This window comes from Tachysurus vachellii, chromosome 18 (genome assembly GCF_030014155.1).
Source record: "Tachysurus vachellii isolate PV-2020 chromosome 18, HZAU_Pvac_v1, whole genome shotgun sequence".
In the NCBI taxonomy this organism is placed as follows: Eukaryota; Metazoa; Chordata; class Actinopteri; order Siluriformes; family Bagridae; genus Tachysurus; species Tachysurus vachellii.
Window position 1 is genome coordinate 8,733,452 of NC_083477.1, and position 20,984 is coordinate 8,754,435.

The following is a 20,984-nucleotide window of genomic DNA, read 5'->3' on the forward strand; positions in this document are numbered from 1 at the left end:
ATATGGGTTTCATCTGGGTTTCTTCTGACTATCCTTACATATGCAGGTGGGTCAGAGGTGTCCATTTTTACCCAGAAAGAAATGTGTTTTTGAAGCAGAAGCCAGGTGTGGACTCAGGTGTGGACCCTTCTTGGTTGGATTAAAAAAATGCAGCCATACCTAAAGTACCTTGCGATATCACTTTTCTCCCAGTGACACCAAACATTACATCCAGCAGTTTAAAAAAACGTTTATATTTTTTTTGTCTGTATTTTGTAATTGTACAGTCCTGACCATTGTGTGTGTTTTCTGTAAGTTCCAGTTGTACTGAGTCTGTGCCCCACTGGGGGATTGAACTTCATTAGTGGCCAACTGATTTGGGATCTGTGCCTAAAAGCTTTTCCTCATCAGCACTCTAGGAGTCCTTACACTTCATGGTCACTTAGAATCACACACACACACACACAAGCATCCACTGTTAAGAGGACATCCTTTGTAGTCTCTTGGGGAAATAGAGCAGCAAAGCTATGTGGCAATTTTGAAATCAATATTTCCCTCCAGCCATTGTGTTTTTAAAGCTAGTAGCTTACACAGGAACTTAAGTGTAGATATTATTTACTGTGAAAAACATTCATTAAATATGTTGGATCACATTTACAGTATGTGAAATGTTAAAATGCTGAATTTAAGTGAAGCTTGTTTTATTTCATCACAAAAGTACCAGAAACAACCTCTACACAGCTCTACATACACTCCACATCAAAGTACTTCAAATACTACAAAACAGACTTCAACTTCTGCAGAGTCTTATCAAACCTAAAGTTAATTAGTTCCTCCATGGTTTCATATATAGAGATTTTATGGATTAATGTTTGATTTTGCAGTGTTTTTTATTCTTTTTTTTTTTTTTGCTGCAAACTACTTGAACTGGTGAAACTATAAGCACAGGATTCTTATTTTAAACTCCTACCAGTGAAGACACACATGGTATTACTGTACTTTCAATGGTAGCTGCACACATGTTCAACAACATGTGAATTGAAGAGAGCTTTAGCTGAACGTGTGTTGTGATGACATCACATAATACGTCTTGGCCCGAATCTGGTGAAAGTTTTAAGCTTCAGAGGAATATTTTTCTATTCTATCTTATGGATTACATGAGATAAGAACTTATAGTAAACATTGCAGTAGCTTTTTTGTGCGTTAAGAATATGATGTATATCTAAGGCACCATGGTGGCACAGCTGTCTCATAGCTGCAGGGTCTCCAGTTTATAGATGTTTATTCCACCACCTGAGCGCATTGAGGAAAGAAAAGTCTTGCCTGCATTTTAAAGGACAGCGTTTCCAGTCAAAATAGATGCTAGATGTTTAAAGGTGTAATGTTTGAGTATGATGTGTTTGTATGTGATGATGGTCTGCTTTTTGTTTGTAGGCAAGAATCAGTATATTAAATCTGATAGGGCGAAGCAGAAAGCCAGTGGAGGGAGTGCAGCAATGGGGTTACTGTGCGAGAACTGGTGGAGGTTAAAAACAAGTTGTGCAGCTAGATACTGGATTAGTGCTGTGGGTTAGAAGTTAAATGGTGCACAAAGACAAACTAATGCCATGAGTTTCAATCCCCATGAGGATGGAAAGGAGAGTTTAGTGTTGAAGAAAAAAAAAAATTGCAGCTTGTTTTTTTTTTTTCACACAACACTTTTAATAAACTAGACAGATTTGTTTCTGTTTAGAAACAACTTTGATGAATAATAATTCCTTCTGTTCTTTTATGTAAGAATGGTATTAAGTAATTGTAAATCTACTTAATAAAAAAAACTTTTGCGCTTTATTCATATAACATTTTTCCTCCAATTTATTTAGTTTGGTTTGCTATTTCTGATTATTCCTACTACCAACATATCTATCTATCTATCTATCTATCTATCTATCTATCTATCTATCTATCTATCTATCTATCTATCTATCTATCTAGCTATCTATCTAGCTATCTATCTCACAATGTTGTGTTGCATTACAGTTCTGTAGAATTGATATTTCATCCCAGTGTATACAAACTATAAAAGCCCATGTGAGTATTGATGTTTTCTTTCTCCCTTTGTCTTTCTCTTCACATTTTACTCTAAGCGCTTTTCATCCCCTCCATGTTGTTTCTTCTTCTTTTGCAGCTACTCTCTCTCTCTCTCTCTCTCTCTCTCTCTCTCTCTCTCTCTCTCTCTCTCTCTCTCCCTGTTCCCTCCCTCTCAGTCTCCCTTTATCTTTCTCTCGCACTCTCTCTCCCCTTCATCTCACCTCCAACTACTCAGTGCTTCCTCTCCTTTCTGCTCTCTCCTTCTGTCTCTGCCTCTCTTTCCTCCTCTATAATTCCTCTTTCTCTCTTTCTCTATCTCTCCATCACTCTCTCTGTCTCCTTTGTCAGTGTGCTCTGACTCCTGGTCACTCAGCTACTCTATTCAATCCTGTCCAGCTGTTGTACTCAAGCCAGGACCCAGTGTCAACACTCAAGACCAGGTAAGAGACAGAACACCTACTCCACACTGGGACATTCCACCAGCTGCAGGACACACACTCTACACTGGGTAGGACACAGGACACACACTCTTCATTGGCTGAGAGGTAGGACAACCTCTACACCGAATAAGAGACAGGACACACACTCACACTGGCTAAGATGTGCAGGATACACACGGTCTACACGAGCTAGAAGACAGAACACACACTGCGCAATGGTTAATGGGTACATGTTTATTTAACCCCAGGCAAGAGACAGGGCAAGCACACCAGCTAAGAAAAAGTGCAAATGGGAGGAGAGAAAAAGAATAAATTACAAAATCCAGGTTCCAATAAGGACAAAAATTGGAAGTAAATTAGAAAATGAGAATGTTTTGGAAAGCTGAGACTGTGTGAGAGCGTGGAGTGCTGCAGGAGAGTTAAACGCAGTCAGTGGGATGGAGAAAAGCAGCAGCGTGGAGAATGCACAGAGGGAAGGTTGTGAATGGGAATACGTAAGCGAGTGAGCGAGAGAGCACTGCATGCCTTGTCTGGAAACAAAAAGAATGAGAAAGAAAATGAAGTGTAGAAACAAATATTGAAAGAGAGAGAGAGAGAGAGAGAGAGAGAGAGAGAGAGAGAGAGAGAGAGAGAGAGAACGTAAAGCCGAATCTCTGTATCGCTGCAGCATCATCTCTGTCTAATACTCCATTCACAAACCACAGCTGAGCTCTGACAGACGTCTGAGCCCTGTGTGTGTTTGCATAAAAAAGGTGAATGGACTGGACAAAATAAATGACCTGTGCCTGACAGCTCCCAACCTTTCTTTCCTTCTATCCCAGAATGGAGAATTTACTTTTAGAGTAAGAAGAGGACACACACAAACTTCTATAGCAGTGTAATGCAGTGCAGCATTGATGAAGGTTAAAAGGATGGAAATGATAATGACCATGAAGGCTGTTTGTCTCTGTGTCTGTCTGTCTGTCTGTCTGTGTCTCGCTCTCTCTTCCTCTCTCTCTCCTTCTCTCTTTCTCTCTCACACACAAACACAAACAGTGTCTCCTTGAGTTAATCTGTGCAGCAGATTGTGAATGCAGAAGCAGCTGCACAGAGTGAAGGACTTTAACATGCACAATCAGCTGTGTGTGTGTGTGTGTGTGTGTGTGTGTGTGTGTGTGTGTGTGTGTGTGTGTGCATGCATGTCAGTGTTCCAAGATGTGCATGTGCATGAGCATGGTTAACAAGCTCAAACAGAGAGAGACAAAAAAGGTATATGAAAAAATAGCAAAGAAAGTAAAATTTGGATGAAAGTAATGGAAAGAGGACAAAAGTAAAAAGATAAGGACTCATGATTTAGCAGCTGCATCACTGCACCTGGGTCAGAATTGCTGCACTCGTGCTGACACATTAACATGTCTCTCGAGACTGATGCATGCCCTCTCGGCATTGTGTTTATGTGTGTGTGTTCTTAAGGAGGATGTCAGCTAGTGAAGTGTATTATGTGAAGCTTATCCCAGCAGAGACATCTTGCAGTAATAGCACAAAAGTGCATGTGTTTGTTTGTGTGTGTGTGTGTTTGTGTGTGTGTGTGTGTGTGTGTGTGTGTGTGTGTGTGTGTGTGTGTGTGTGTGTGTGTGTGTAAAATGCATCACTCCTGCAGGCAAGCACAAGCTGCTTGCTGTGGTAAATGAAATGGATATCTGCTCCCCCACCCTCTTGGTCACACATTGAAGAAATACATCAGCATTTTTTCAGCCTAAATCTCTATATGTCACATCTGTAGCATATGTGTGATTCCTGTGGACCATTGGAAATGATATGTGACACAAGTCCGTGAAAAAAAGAGAAAGCTTAAATGGAGGTCTACGGACACTTGAATTCTATCAGCACACAGTTTGCAACTATACAGTACAGGATAAATATATTATACAATAATAAATAGTTTAGGATTAGCAAGAAATGAGGAATAATAACGGCTTACCAAATATTCTATTATGCAATTTCATCCAACTTTTCCCACATTAGAGTGATACAGTAATAGTGTTTAACTAAAATATGTATTTAGCATATAGTCAGGTTTATATAATAGTTGGACATATGTCACAGTATACTAGAGCTGTAATACACCTCAGGTCTGTTTTTGGCTTTGTAGGCAAGTATCAGCATGTTAAATGTGATGAGGGGCGCTAGAGGAAGTCAGAGGGAGTGTAGCAATGAGGTGGCTGTATGTGAGAACATGGGAAGGTTGAAAACAAGTCAAACAGCTGCATTCAGGAACTGCTGCAGAGGATGGATGATGCGCAAAGACAAACTAATGCAGTGCTTCGCCACGACTTTCAACCTCATGCCGTCCAAAGACCTTTGGTCCCTAAAAATGTACCACTTGTAAAATGTGCTGATGTTCCTTCACTGTCCAAACTGATTTGGATGAAAATTACATCAGATTGAAGCTGAAAGTCTTTGAGCTCATGTTCATTATTTTATTTTAACTCCAGTAGACTGTGGTAAACAGCTCAAATAACAATTTTTGTTTGTATAGCGCTTTTAACAATTGAGATTTTCTCAATTCAGCTTTAAGACTCACTCACTCACTCATTTTCTACTGCTTATCCGAACTACCTCGGGTCACGGGGAGCCTGTGCCTATCTCAGGCGTCATCGGGCATCAAGGCAGGATACACCCTGGATGGAGTGCCAACCCATCGCAGGGCACACACACTCATTCACTCACGCAATCACACACTACGGACAATTTTCCAAAGATGCCAATCAATCTACCATGCATGTCTTTGGACCGGGGGAGGAAACCGGAGTACCCGGAGGAAACCCCCCAAGGCACGGGGAGAACATGCAAACTCCACACACACACAAGGCGGAGGCGGGAATCGAACCCCCAACCCCTTTAGGTGTGAGGAGAATGTGGTAACCATTAAGCCACCATGCCCGCAGCTTTAAGACTTTCAGACTTAATTAAAAATCCACGTTTAAATTTAAGTTGCTATTTATCCCTAAAATGTATCCCTAATGAGTAAGCCTGAAGCAATGTTGGCAAGAAAAAAACTCCCTGAGATGATATAAGGAAGAAACCTTGAAAGGAACCGGACTCAGAAGGGAACCCATCCTTATTTGGGTGACACTAGGCAGTAAATTATTTAAATGTAAATTATGTCCTTTCTACAACAGTTTATTGTTGAGTGGAATTGTGCAGCCAAGAGCTCTTTAGGAACTAATAGGTCAGTGTAATTTTGGAGTTCATTATAGACTCATTAAGCACTAATTCCTTCCTGACAAAGTCTTCAAATGTTCCAATTAAGAACCGTAATTATTCAAAATTATCTTAAAGCGCCCTTAAAAATCAGTATAGTGTTTTTTTAAGAGTTGGATATTTACAGTATGGGTCCAAAAAGGGGTTCTACTGTACTTGGGATACTTTTTTATGAACATTTGATTGTAGAGCCCATGTAGTTTCTAAAAAAAATGTGTCAGTTAAAACTCTTAATTACACAGTGAACCTATGTTCCCTAGTGGTCTAACAGCCGAGGGTCCCATGCTGTCACTGCTGTCGACCGGGGTTGATTCTCTAGGAAGGTAACTGACTCGGTCACTGGTGGGTTGCACAAGCCTGAGTGCCTCGCACATAAAGTGGTCCCAAGCCTGGAAAAATTATGGAATGGTTGTGTCAGAAAGGGTGTATATCTGTGACAAATCAAAAATGTCCACTAATCAGAGCAGCCAGAAGAAGAACAGCAAATATACAATGAACCTAAATAGAGCCCTTTCTTAGAATGAGGAAAGGAAAGAGAAACCTTTTGTTAAAGGCTAAGATTTTTGTGTAAAGTGTTAAGAGAAATGTCTCATCTTGTTCCACAGTGTCAGTCACTTACACACTGCAGATGTGCCATGTAGAGTTTAGACTGAACAACACTTCACACATTGTGAGCATACTCTGATTGATTATTAATTTGTCAACTGGAAATGGCCATCTGAATGTGTGTGTGCAAATCTGTGACAGTGCCTGTGTGTATGTGAGACTACAGTAAGTAAGCCTTTTCTTGCACTGCAGTGGGTTTTCATATTAATCCTTCTTTAGCTCTTGTGCTGAATTGTACTCCTAATGAAGATGAAGGTTTGCCCATTTAATATGTTTTAAGCTGAAAATCTGTTCATCCAGCCTGCAGAGTTTGATATCTTTATCAAGCTCCTGATTTAGTATGTGGGTGGGTTGTGTTTTTTTGTTTTTTTTCGTGGCGTGGTATGGAGTGGAGTGCTTTACTGTATAATGTACTTTGTGAAGGGAAGGTGGGAAAACAGCATCTAGTGATTTCTTGGCACTTGGTTTGTGTGTGTGTGTAGGTGTGAGTGTAGGAGAGAGCGTGTTTGGATAGCTAATTGAGTATTGGCAGAGACACGTTATGTGTGTTTGTGAGTGTGTGTGTGTGTGTGTGTGTGTGTGTGTGCATGTACAGTAGAGTGAGAGAGGATATCTACAAAATGTAGGCAGCTTCTGGATCAAACTTGGTCACAGTTTTACAAACACACACACACACACGACTACATTCCCTCCAGCCTGACTCATCCTAAGACCTGTAACAGAGTGTTTCCTTTGTAGCTTTGGGATATCTAGACACTTTTTTCACTGTAAAAACTCATACTTCATCACAAATAAGCTTTTTAGGCAAATGAAAGGAAATGTGCAATAATAAGACACGGCACATGTTTTAACCTGTCTTCAACCTGAAGAAGTTCTGACTGCTACACTTATCTAATAATTATCTCATTAAATGTCTGAAGAGGGCAGGGGTTCGTCTAGGGAATACACAATCGGTCCAAGTGAAGGTGCAATAACCAAGTGATCACTGAATGCCCTTTGAAATGCATAATATGTGCTAATTAAAATAGAAATTGGTGCAAAGTTAATTATTCATCATTACAAGACTGGAGACCACAATGTCAGCATGCACAAGCTCTACTGCATGAAGGTTGACTCATTCACCGTTGCACTAGAAATACTAATTAAAAAAGCAATAAAGCAAGCAATGTGGTCTATACATCGTGCCCAGCAGAAGTGACATGCAGTTTTAGAGGCATTCGTCTGTGAAAAATAAATGAATTATTGAACTTCTCAATGAATTGATTTGAGGTATGGACTCAGTGCTTTGGTTTGTAAATCTGCTTTAAGTAATCAAAGTAATTTCTGTTCTTTTTCAGTACAGGGAAATGTGTCAAAGATTAATGTGCAACAATCACACATGTGCTACATGTTTTAGATACTGGATAATGTGGTACATCCAATGTTGGAGTGCTCCTTTAATAAATACTGACACGAATACGCCTCACATTAACATTCTGCACTGTTTCATCCTCCCCGTCCTGCAGTGTTTTACACACACCCTCCTGTAGCAGAACGAGTCCCACCATGCAGGCAACCATGCAGCTCCTGAATTATAGCGATGTGCTGGTAGTCATCTCTATTTTATTTTCACAGTGAAGGATGGTGTAAACTGCCATGGTCAAACGTGCCAAATAACTCTGTCAAAATGCAATGGTCAACATATTTTGGTGCCTCTAACTGGTGTGTCTTTAACGCTCACATAAGGGAGCTGATGTTTAATGTAAAAGTCTTAATAGCACAATCGGAGTCACTTTGCTACTTTATAAATATGTATTTTTAGATAGATGGGACCCGGTTTATTTCTAAGTGAATGAGCAGTGATTGTGCAGTTACGTGTGCTCCCTGGTTCACTCCCTGGCTTGAGTTTCTCTGGCTTTGCTTGGCAGAGCTCCAGAGGGTTTTGAGCCTCTGCTGCTATAATTTTGCTGTCAGAACCGATGAAAAATATCGACTGTGGCCCATGTCCTTGACAGGGACAAGTTGCATGTTTGCGGTTCGAGACGCAGTTTGTGTGTGTAGAGGCTCTAGAAGAGGGTGATATGATATCAATATCATGATAAATTTTCTACATAATAACTACATCTCTGAAAATCCTTCCTTCTTACACAGAGTACCAGTAACAGGGAATTAGATGCTCTATTTAATAGCTATCTATGAGCACAGTTAAACCTAGACATTTCATATAGTGGATATAAACCTCTGTTTTGACACAAAAATAAACCATGTAAGATCTGTATCCACCTTTAATGGCATATGGAGACCATAAGAATCCAGACAAAAACCAAAGAAAAACAAAAAACTTCATAACATGATGTTGCCACCACCATGCTTTAATACACTTTTGGTGAAAAACTGGCTTGTTTTTATAACAAAAATAAATGTTTTAGATTTATGCTCAAATTCTACCTTGGTCACATCAGATTTTTGGGGCATATTTAGACAAGCTTGGATGTTTTATGGAGGTTTTTATTTTGAAAATGTGCCACCTTACTCTTATAACTTAAACATACGAAAAATATAGAGTGACCAGTAATTGCTAGCTATTCAAGAAGGTGCCCCAGTATGGTTATGTTTTCTTGTTCTCCTTTCATCTACTTTTACAAGAACATCTTGTTCTTGGTAATGTCTTTTTTGTCCTTCACCTTTTCTCCGCTTGTTGATGATAGTATTCATTGTGTTCCATGGTACAGCAAAGAATCCTTTGCAGTTAGTACTCAGCAAGTAAGCAACCAAACAGTAAATTCACAACAAAACAAACTCATAGAACCCCAGTTACATACAGTTTATAATCGTTTTGTCTTGTTGCACTGTTTCTGTAAGATCCCTGTCTTTTATCAAACTGCAAATGTTTTTTTCCCTAAATTCCTAAGTGAATGCATCTTTCCACCTATCTCGGTCTCTCTCACCACCCGATACAATTTAAATGCTTTTTTTCATTTGAAATGATAGATCCTAGTAAAAGGTCTATTTTGGTCTCTTTTTTACTTTTTTTAGGGCGAGAATTTTTACTCAGTCTCAGAGATCAGAAAGGTGGTGTCTAACTTTAGTTGACACTAAGATCATCATGGCACTCTGTGAATCATACATTTCAATTAACCAAACCCTGACCTGCTAAATGAGATCACCACCACAGGCATTTCCTGCTGGGAAAAGAGGCTAAAATAGTCTTCAATTCTCTTTTCATTTGTTGAGAGGGGGGGGGGGGGGGTGCCTTAAATAAATGCATTGATGTGACCTAGTTGTTCAGCTTTAGTCTTTTAAAAGTAGAGCCATTGTAAGTGGCAGCACATGAGCTGATTTCTACTGGCGTGCTTGCTCTTTCTTTCACTTACTGTTTCTCTATGACAGAGGTCAGACACTTATTTGGTCAGTAGGAATCAGATTGAGACTAGAAGGGTACCTGAAACAGAAACCCAGACACTGCTGAGGGGGAACAAGGGGGCTTTTCAGTGGGTTTGCCCAACACTCGCTTTGAGAAATGCAATCACAAGAAAGTCAGTCAAACCTTTCTGATTAGTAACCGTGAAGAAGTGGGGATGGGTTTGACTGTAAATGTGTCTCTTGAATATACTGTACTGAAAATAAATCTAGGCAAGGGATCTGGACAGACCCCTGGACCATGTAACACAATGCAATTAACCTTAACAGCTCTAAGCATGTCTTTGACCTTAAGGGACCAGAAGACTTCATCCTGTTTCACTCTTAGCTCATGTAGGATAAAGTGTGTGTCACTTATTATTGGCTTGTGACCAAGCAAGAACAATGTTGGCTTTAAGTTTAAGTTTAGGTCGATCACAAAGTCGAAACTTAAACAGACAAGCAATCAGAAATAAGACACAAATAGGGTGTGGCTTAGTTTGTATTTGTAATACAACTCAGATATTAAGATGCTAAATCTATGCTAATTCATTTGAAATTTTTTTTGATGTTTGGTTGTAATTGATGGCCACATTTGTGTTTTTTCATTGTGTGAACTTGTTTCAGTTCAAAAACTGCTACATCTAGTGGCTATATCTAGTACTATTAAATGACTTATACAGTCTTCAAGAACTAATGTTTCTGTTTAGCTAAAGTGTTTTTATGATCTTGTCACTGTAATGTCTACTACTTACTGATATTTCAGATTGACACGGATGACTGAAACATTTTACAGGCACATAAACATGTGGTCATGTGTGGTGCCATTCTGTATAGAGGGAAGTGCACTGAAAGCCTACTCTATAGGATGAGCTATAGGAGGATCATAATTAGGCTGCAGACCTTAGAGGCATAGCTTGAAATGGAAAAGTTGAGGCAGTGTTCTAAGCACCGGGATTACATAGAGCGTGTGGAGTGCATGTGTGTGTGTGTAAAAGAGTGATTCATAAAGACTATCAGAGTCGTCAGCTTTCTTTCTGCTTCTCTGTGTGTGATAGAGTGTGAAAAGAGAATTGGACTATTATCTCTCCACATATGATAGTATTTGTCACGGTGGAGCTGAATGTCTCTCAGTGATTAATTCATCTTTGAACTCATGCTTCATTTATATACATATCTTATAATCGCTTTATATAACTGACCTTTAATTGGTTCTGGTGAAAGTATGCTCCTTACTTGCTTGACTGGTGATGCTAAGTAGAGTGACGTGTGTTTTTATTACATCCCCACAAGGCAGGGAACCTTTGAGAGGTTTGACCTTGCTAGGACATTTCGCTGGGCAAGGGAAGGGAAACAACAAGGGAAACAGAATTTTTGGGAAATAAAACTTAAACAAAGCTTATTGAAAACCTACAAAAGCGATGTCTTTTTGGATTCTGGGGGTAATATTAGGGTTTGATTTTAGGCATAATTTCAATGAGCAGCATTTATAATTATGTCAATGGAAGATCCACACAATGATAGTAAGCATATATATACATATATATATATATATATATATATATATATATATATATATATATATATATATATATATATATATATATATATATGTTTGTGTGTGTGTGTGTGTGTGTGTGTAAGAGTATGTGATGCTGCATAGGATCAGAATTAAAAGGTCATGATATAAAATTAGCTACTACTTTAAGACTGTGTGTCATTGCTTATCTTTCCTGGGACATTTAGTAAAGGAATGCAAACTTGACAAGCTTTGCATGGGAGAATGTTTGGAGCAACTTTAAAATGATTCACTTCACTGCTTATACTAATAATATTATATCAAAACAAAAGATATGAATGTGAGGTCCTCTCCTCTGAGTGCGTGTGTGTGTGTGTGAGTGTGTGTGTGTGTGTGTGTGTGTGTGTTGGGTGAGTGTCTAGGTTTGTGTGTCTAAAGATCAACTAAACATGAAAAGTGCTGACTTCAGAAATTATGTTCACAAGGACTCTAAACCAAGCTTTAAAGTCCTACACACACACACACGGATGCTGAATACTGATTTCATTTGGAGTTTTTTTTCTCAAGCTGTGGACATGACAAGAATAGGAACAGAGAAAATACGTCCTGCAGAAAAACAGAGAGAGAGGGGGAGAGAGAGGGGGGGGGAGAGAGAGAGAGAGAGAGAGAGAGAGAGAGAGAGAGAGAGAGAGAGAGAGATAAGGTGGACATCTTCAGTGGACATCTAAGATGGACTGGTTTTTGGTTATTCCTTAAAATAAACCAAAATGGAACAACAAGGAGCGGAGAAGAAAGGAAAGGAAGAAAATTAAATAGAATGTTAATGAAAGTTTAGAACAGATAACACAGAAAAAAATGTTTTTGTTCTGAACTAATTTGTGGTTGTTCATCTATTGCCTGATTATATTGACTGTATTTGACATCTAAGAGTTGTTAATAGTGTGTGTGTTGTATGGAAGAAGGCCCTGCTCCCATTCCACTGCCTATTCATAATATAAAATCTGATCCAAAACTTCCTTTTTCGTTTCCAGATTTATTTTTGGTGTGTCTCCTAAAGGCAGCTTTCTGGATACATTGTAAGGATGCACTCATCCATCAAATACACAATACTTGCTATTATTGCAATGAAATAACAAGCTCTAAAGTTGGGCAATGTGGGAGAAGTGTGCTACATTATCTGACCCAACTATCCACGAGAGTTGAACTTTTCATGGATATATTTAACCATGAAATGATTTTGGAGCAGTTGAATTAATGAAAGAATGAAACTGATTTGAATGATGAATAATTTTCCGAGCCATTCTGGAGATACCTAAAAGGCATAACATGAAGACTATAACTCCAAATATGGTAATTGGTAATACTAAAAGACTAAAAGACTAAAGTGGTGATGCATAACTGTTTAAGGTAGAGATAAAGCAAGGGCTAATTATATTGGTGACATTCTAAAATTATTGTTATTAATAGCGTTTCTTTCTTTGATATACGAATGTGTTTCCATAATAAGTGAATTAAAATTTTTGTAAAGTTGAACATGTGCACACACTCATCTCAAGTTTCATACTGATTATGTTATCCATAGCAAATACTAAATTCATTCATACTACTACTCCTACTGGGATTTGTGTGACCCACAACCAGCCAAAGTCCCAGAGAGTGGATTTCCAAGATTCTGATGTCGTCCATATTACTGCAGTTTCTCACTTATATTGCAGTCTGGGAGCACTTTCATCGACCATAACATAGTCATCATAACACATGCTTATTATGCTCAGAGCAGCATAGTGTAGCATTGCAAAACTTTTATAACAGGACTGATGGTTCCATAAAGACGCTCAGGAGGGATTTGGATGCAGAAAGTGTAGTGTGTATCAGGTATCTATTTAAATATAGAGGGGGTGTTTCCTCGTTTATATGTATACATGTCTGCGTTAGTGCGGCATGCTAATATTTATATAAAGAATTTTCAAGAAAAGTCCCTATTCCTTTACAAATGAATTTGAATGAGAAGTAGCAAGCATTTACTGGTAATTGGCAATTATTTATCTCTGTGTCGGATTATTAGAGGCCAGTGTGGTACTGCCAAGAGGAATACATAAACAGCTCCATCAAGCAACCTGGCTCTGACACACATATTGTGTGTGTGTGTGTGTGTGTGTGTGTGTGTGTGTGTGTCTGTGTGTGTGTGTCTGTGAGAGAGAGGGAGAGAGAGAGAGAGAGAGAGAGAGAGAGAGAGAGAGAGATAGAGAGAAAGACTAAGCATGTGGACACATTATCAGTAACAGCACAGCACCACGAGAGGATTTGGCTCCCGGGTTTCTCCAGACTATTCACTTTAAAGAGTGCTGTAATGACTTGTTATCAAACCCAAAGTACAAAACCGTTCAAAACCAGTGTCCAGTCAAATCACTCTTTAAATCAGTCTCTCAAATGATCATCAGTGCAGATTTAGATTTCTATATAATGACTTTTATTAGGCTTCTGCCATCACATTTATTCATTTACATCTGATATTGTCTGAATCATCAGAAAGTGTTTGGCCCAGTCCACTCCCAGTCTGCACAAAGTGTTCTTGTTTGCACAAAAACGCCAATCCAAATGTTTTCCCAATTTCAGTGTTCACAATTTCTCAATCCAATCTAATTCTCAATGGCTACTGTTTACGTTTAATAATGTAAAGTACTAAGTGTATAAATGGTTGGATGTTAGAATACACTATATATATATATATATATATATATATATATATATATATATATATATATATATATATATATATATGTATACTGTATATAATTTACAGGTCAAAAGTGTCAGTTTAATAAAACTCTGTGAAACTTCTGAATAAGATCATTATGATTTCAATGACAGTGGAATGGTTGTTGTTGCCAGATGGTCTGGTCTGATTATTCTGATCTCCTGGGATTTTTCACACACATCTAGACTTTACAGACTGGTGCACAGAAGAATCCCCAAATATCCAACTAGCAGCAGTTCCAGTGTAGATGAAAATGTCTCATTGATGAGAAAGGTTAAAGAAGAATGGTTTAAGACTAGACTAGAAGTCTAAAGTAAATCAAGTAATAACTCTTCACAACCATGTGAGGTGACAGGTTTTGAGGTGAACAACAGCAAAAACAGGACACTTCATCCAAGAGACTGGCAGTTAACTTAAACTTTATTGCTCATTTGTTTAACTTTAAGCATTTTAGTTAATAATTGCACTAAACTAATAGTAATAGTGTGTATTTATAAGAATTTGGAAAGTCTGTGTAGAGTCACTGAGTAAAAGTAAGTAATTATTATTCTTTATACTCTTTTTAGAGTCATTTGGGACTGTGAACTGTCTTCAGTTCAGTTCAATTCAATTTCAATTTATTTATATAGCATTTTTAACAATGGACATTTTCTCAAAGTAGCTGTACAGAAGAAATATGTATATAATCTGCATTTAAACTGGGAGAGTAAGTTTGAGACCCTAACCCCAACCATAACACTGTCAGGAAGGCTATGGTAGACAAAAAGTCTATGGTAGACTTTAGTAGACTTACTAGAAATCCTGAGTTTTGTGATCTCAGAGAGTGAAGGATTGTACCGTGTCAGAAGATTGGTTAGATACATGGGAGCTAAACCGTTTAGAGCCTTGTATATAAATTTGTAATCAATTCTAATCGTAACAGGTAGTCAGTGTAGAGATGATAAAATTGAGGTTATATGATCATATTTTTTCAACCTGGTAAGAACTCTGGCAACTGCATTTTGGACTATCTGTAGCCTAAAGATGCAGGACAACCTCGTAGTAATGCATTACAATAGTCCAGTCTGGAAGTCTGGTCATGAATGCATCAAATACAGATAGGATGTTTCTTAGCTTGGCAATGTTTCTAAGGTGGAAGCAGGCTGTTTTTGTAATATGGGCGATATGATTTTTAAAAGACAAGTTGCTGTCTAATATAACACCCAGGTCTTTCACTGATGAGCTAGTAGTAATCGTACATCTCTCTAAGATCAAGTAGAACTAAAAGTGACATGCAGACTTGGTCAGAAGCTAAGATTGTCATGTGTAACTTTAACAAGCACAGTTTCTGTGCTATGATGGGGCCTGAAACCTGAAAATCTTCAAAGATATTGTTCTCCAGTATTAAGCTGTAAGCAGCATAATCGAGTAGACAGAACCTTCTCTAATAGACATAAATAATAATAGACACATTTTAGACATAAACGGGAGGTTTATAATGGGTCTGTGGATCTAAATTAAGTTTCTTAATGAGGGGCTTAATAACTGCCAACTTGAAGGATTTAGGGCTCACCAGCTTTATGCAACACTTTCAGTAATTTAGTTGGAACAGAATCTAACAAACATGTTGTTGACTTAGGTATAGAAAAAAGTTTATCTGGCTCTTCTCTTGATCTTGGTCTTTCTGGTCTCTCTAATGATAGAGTAATTTGTCATTTCTGCTGAAAGCGAGTGATAGAAAGCAAAGGGAAGACATGTCTAGATATGTAGATGGCTTAAACAGGATTTGTGTGACATAAATCATTTTACTATCATACACTAGATTTTGCACAATTTATTTAAATATTTTCACATAACAGGTGGAACAAGGTGAAATGCATGTGGTAAGATATGTATAATTCTGTTAGATAGGATAAAGAAAGAAGCATATAAGAGATCTGTTTTAGAATAAGAAAAAATAATCATCTTTCCCTCCTGATTCTCACTACCTGCCATCATTCCCTCTCCCTCTCTCTACCTGCCTTTATTCATTACACTCTCTGACATCCATTTTTTTCTTTTTCAGCTTTGCTCTATCACCTCTTTTCTTCAATTCTTCTCTTTTCATTTCCTTCTCCTTCATGTTCTTGTGTGCCTTTCTTCATTACAGCTGCTGTCGCTCTCAGTGTGTCATGCTGAGTGACTGTCGGTGTGTGTTCCGGTCTGAGCGAGTGTTGCAGACAGAGTGCAGTTTTCTGAATACAGAATACAGGTCTGGTAGCTAGTTCATTTGGTCTTCATCAGTATGTCTTCATGAGGGTTTTCTGCATTTACAGCTTTGTGTTTCTTATCACCCCACCCTTTTGCATTCTTTACCTCTTTTCAAATTATTTTCTTGGACACATTCTTAAAAAAATTCTGGTTTGACAGTGTGTCCTCTACCTCTGCTGAAGCAGTATCTAAGTAGACTCAAGCTGTCATATCATCAAAGGTCAGACTATTGATCTTGTAATAGGCCAAGTTGGCCTGGCCAACACTTCAGAATCTGATAAGCGGTATACTCCTCTATTATTTTTCTGCACAGAATCAGTGTGTGTGTGTGTGTGTGTGTGTGTGTGTGTGTGTGTTTCAGTGTGTTTCATTGTGATTCAGTTAAAGTCTCAGAGGTCAGGAATACACTTTGCCCATTTGTAAGATGCTTTGGATAAAATCACCAGCTAAATAAATAAAATTAAATATTACAGACTTAAACAAACATGGGTGGTTTTTAAAAAACTTGTTTTTTAAAAGTTTGAATTGTGCATGTGTTATGTGCTTCTTCTTCTTCTACTTATTATTATTATTATTATTATTATTATTATTATTATTATTATTATTATTATTATTATTAATTCCATATATTTTTATGTTCGGCTTATAGTTTAATATGCAATGTGAAGAGTGAATGACAAATTCCAACTTTCCAACTTATTAGCAATGCAGTAAAGACTAATTCTTCTACTTTTGTATTACTTCTCTGATGTGCTTCTCACAATGCTGGTAACACATTTGCACAACTTTTTTCCTCCTGAAAAAGTAATTACTTCTCTGAAAGGATGAATCAGACTCATTTAATTCTGGTTGTGTCTGTTTAATGAAATATTTTTCACAGCAAAGCCAGTGCAAATTATTTTGGATTGAATGGAACTGGTAAAAAACTCCTAAATGTGACTCTCTGTGAAATTTGCTGACTTTACTGATCTGCAAAACAAGGCAGGAAGGAATATTGTTGTTCACACTAGCAAGGGTCAAACCATCAGGCATTTTCAACACATGTACATGACACAGAGCTACAATTTCAGCAAACATGAAACATTTGAAGTGAGATTTTCTCACCTCTGTGTAGATTAGGTATGACACAGTAAAGCAACATATCCAAACAGCAGCCTCCAATGATGATATTGAATTTTATCTGCTTATCACTTTCAATTTTTTCCTTAGTTCATATTTACCATATGACTCACAAGAAAAAGGTAACTACACCAGGTTATGTATGTAACCCAGTTTCCTGAGAAGGGAATGAGATGATGCGTCAGGGTTGATGCTAGGGGAACGCTTCTTTAAGGAAGTGGTGTCTAAAGCTCTGTGTGCACATGCCAATTTAATGATTTGGAAAGGACACACAATGAAATGATTACACACCAGCAAGTCCATATAAGGGCATCTATGTTGTTCCCTTCTCAGGGAACTCGGTTACATACGTAATCTTGCATAGTTCCCTTTCGAGGGAACTCGACGCTGCATCAGAGCTGATGCTATGGAAACATCAATACCCACGCCATCACGCACCCGTCGATTACTGTGCCAGAGGATGTGAGAGAATACGAGCAGACTGGGAACAGGACATCAATAGCCCTGCATGTTTTAGATCTGATAAAGGTATATTTCCTCTGCAGCACAAATATATCTTTGAGGGGAAACACCCCTGGCTAAGGAACTGGACGAGGCAATATGGTGCCCAAGGCAACCTCAGGGGTCAGATCCAGAGCTTCCACATCTCAGAGCAGGGGTGTGCCTGAGAGAGGAGATCCTTACTGAAGGGTACCTTGTATAGAGTGACTTGAGAGCCACACTTGAGAGGGCCAACAAGGAGCCAGTAGAAGAAGATTAATTTGATCGTGGTGGACTCTGGCTAGGACTTGTGGGAGCAGAACTACTGGGAAAAAGGTGTACAGACAAAGCCTGGTATGGCTGTACCAGGGCATCTAGGCCCAGAAAGGGCTAACGAGAGAAGGAAAACCATAGCAGACAGTGGGTAAACAGATCCACTTCTGCCTGCTGAAAATCTGCCAAATTCGCTCCAGTACCTGGGGTGGAGTCGCCATTCCCTGGGACTCAGCATCTGCCTCAATAGGAAGTCTGTTTTACATGCTCTGGGATGAAAATCGCTCTCAGTGAAAGAAAACTGGTGTCTGCCCAGAGCAGAATCCGCTGCACAAACCTGAACAGGGGCCCATGGTAAAAAAGGGAACGCACCAAAAAGGGTAACGCACCAAAAAGGGATTTCCTCAAGGCCTCGGCATGGAGGTCTGGGAAAAATGGCTGCTGCCTGTGTAGAGGAGGCCTGTGGCCTAAAGTTGGAAAGCGGTCGTCTAGCTTAGAATGGATGACACTAACTTCCTCTTCAAGCACATCTAAATTCAATTTAGAAACAACACACTTTACCACCTCAAGAAGCTACTAATTCTACTGATTGCAATGGCAGATCAAAAGAGGAAAGCCCCCCTTCACCCACATCAAGCTTCTAAGTGCCCGATGCGGAAAGCAGCATGCTCTCATCACTGCACAAGCTCCTGTCTCTTGCTTCGCTTCCGCTAACTCAACCTGCGAACTACATGATTGAAGCCGATGCGCCACCTAGGCTTATGTGGGACATGAACCACAAGGTGCAGACACCTGGCTGGAAAATACAGGGAAGTTTGTGTAGAGGAAATCCCTCACAATGTACACAGACGGCTCCCTTGTGAGCCGACCTGCATGTCATCCTATTTGATATTCAGTTCAATTCAGTTCAAGTTTATTTGTATAGCGCTTTTTACAATTGACATTGTCTCAAAGCAGCTTTACAGATCATAAACATAGAACAAAAGGTTAATATAAAGAATAATATAAAGATTAATAGAATAAAAAAATCAAGATTAATATTAAATATATTTAAATGTGTATGTATTTATCCCCAATGAGCAAGTCTGAGGTGACTCAGGCAGCAGTGGCAAGGAAAAACTCCCTTAGATGTGAAGGAAGAAACCTTGAGAGGAATATAGCAGGGGCACAGATGCATGCACCTCTTAAAATGCTTAGTCGACAACATCATATATTTTTTTTCTCTGCATTAGACATATGTGACATAAATGCCCTTATATGGACTTGCTGACAGGTAATCACTTTATCAATGTACGTTTCAGACACAACTTCCTTTTCAGAAACATTCTCATAGCATCAGCGGTGATGCAGTGTCAAGTTTCCTTGAAAGGGTACTATGATTTTATCACAACCTTTTCTGTATGACTGCTCATGAAATATATAGACTTACAAAGCAATACAGCGATCGGTCAGAACTAAAATAAATGACAGGACAAACCGACAAATCCAAAAACACTATGCATACACTATGTTAGCATACACTATGCTAACATGCTAATATTAATTAGGAATTGTCATATTCGTCACCTTTTTACATAAGGTGTAACTAAACCTGTCAAGATATTGTCCAACAGTTATAATTATAATTTAGAAATTGGTAAATATAAATTAGTGCTGCAGTAATAAATCTGACATCAAAATCAGTCTGTATGATTAGAATAAGTGAAGTAAAACATGTTATTAAATTAGCATTAGTCTGTAAAAAAGTGAAAAAGTTCAAAGTGAAAAATAAATGGTTTGAACTGTTATGTACATATAGTCGCTATTATAAACTACCAAATCTACAAAAACCAATCGCTTCCTGCATTTGCTCGTCTTTACCTTCTACAGGAGAATAATTACAGTATTAACGAGTATTAGGCGTGTATTAGTGATACATTTGGGTAAAAATGGCTACAACAAAGAAAGGGAAAATATATCCTCCAGGAATACAGAAAAGTGGGTGTTTAATAAGCCAGAAATCAGCTGGTGATTAAAATTATATACTGTACTAGATAATAATTCACCTAAAAACAAGTAATAAGTAATAATGCACACACAGACCACACAGAATTTAACTTTTTACAGAGATGTAGGTGTAGAAAGAAGAACAGAAAGACCTCAATTGTCACATATTAGGATAGCTACTTAAATTAAAAAGTAATGGCGTGGCATCTGTTCAGCAGACCTGCTATTTAGTAGAGATGAGCCGGATACTCGGCTGAAACGAGTATCCGGTACGGATAAAGCACTTCTGCCGAGTACGAGTATTATACGAGTAATACGAGTCAATATCTGTGCTCGGATTGAATGAAAATCATCATTGGGTAGATGATTGTGTCAGCGTTCTGTGATAGGCTAGTCACAGCGCCCCTCCCCTACACACATACAGATGTATTGTGTTGCTGTGTCTCGCTCTACTCACTCACAGTCACACACAGAACAGCTCTCTGTCTCTCCCTCAGTCACTCGGGTTCGCGGGTCTTTTCCGTTAACGTTTAAGGTTTCTTCAGCTTTTTACTTCGGGTTGTAACTTTAATAATACGTACTTACTAACCAGTAGAGTTCTGGTAAACGTGGGTTCGTTCAGACGTGGTGCTTGCTTGGTAGAATGCGACTCGCATTGCGTCTCTGCCTGTCGGAGATTTTTTTCTTTTTTAAACCTTCAGCTGTCTCTAACCAGTAACCAGACACTGAGTGTCTGACACGTTTTTGCTGTATTTCATAAAAACATAAAGGTAGTTAGTAGGGATGAGTGAGTACAGCATTATCTGTATCTGTATCTGTATCCGTTAACCATATGATTTATCTGTATCTGTATCTGTACTCTGTATCTGCATCCTAACCCGTAGGCGGGGCTTGTCTTGGAATG

At 38.6% G+C, this 20,984-nt stretch overlaps 1 protein-coding gene across 2 annotated transcripts in view; it reads left to right on the forward strand.

The window, feature by feature from the left end:
• Window positions 1-2,265: 2,265 nt before the first annotated feature.
• Window positions 2,266-20,984, forward strand: part of pvalb6 (parvalbumin 6) — a 35,078-nt gene continuing 16,359 nt past the window's right edge. For both annotated transcript variants that reach the window (XM_060892333.1, XM_060892332.1), the window contains exon 1: window positions 2,266-2,489. The gene's annotated coding sequence lies outside the window, so the exon portion shown is untranslated. The remainder of the gene's footprint in view (window positions 2,490-20,984) is intronic.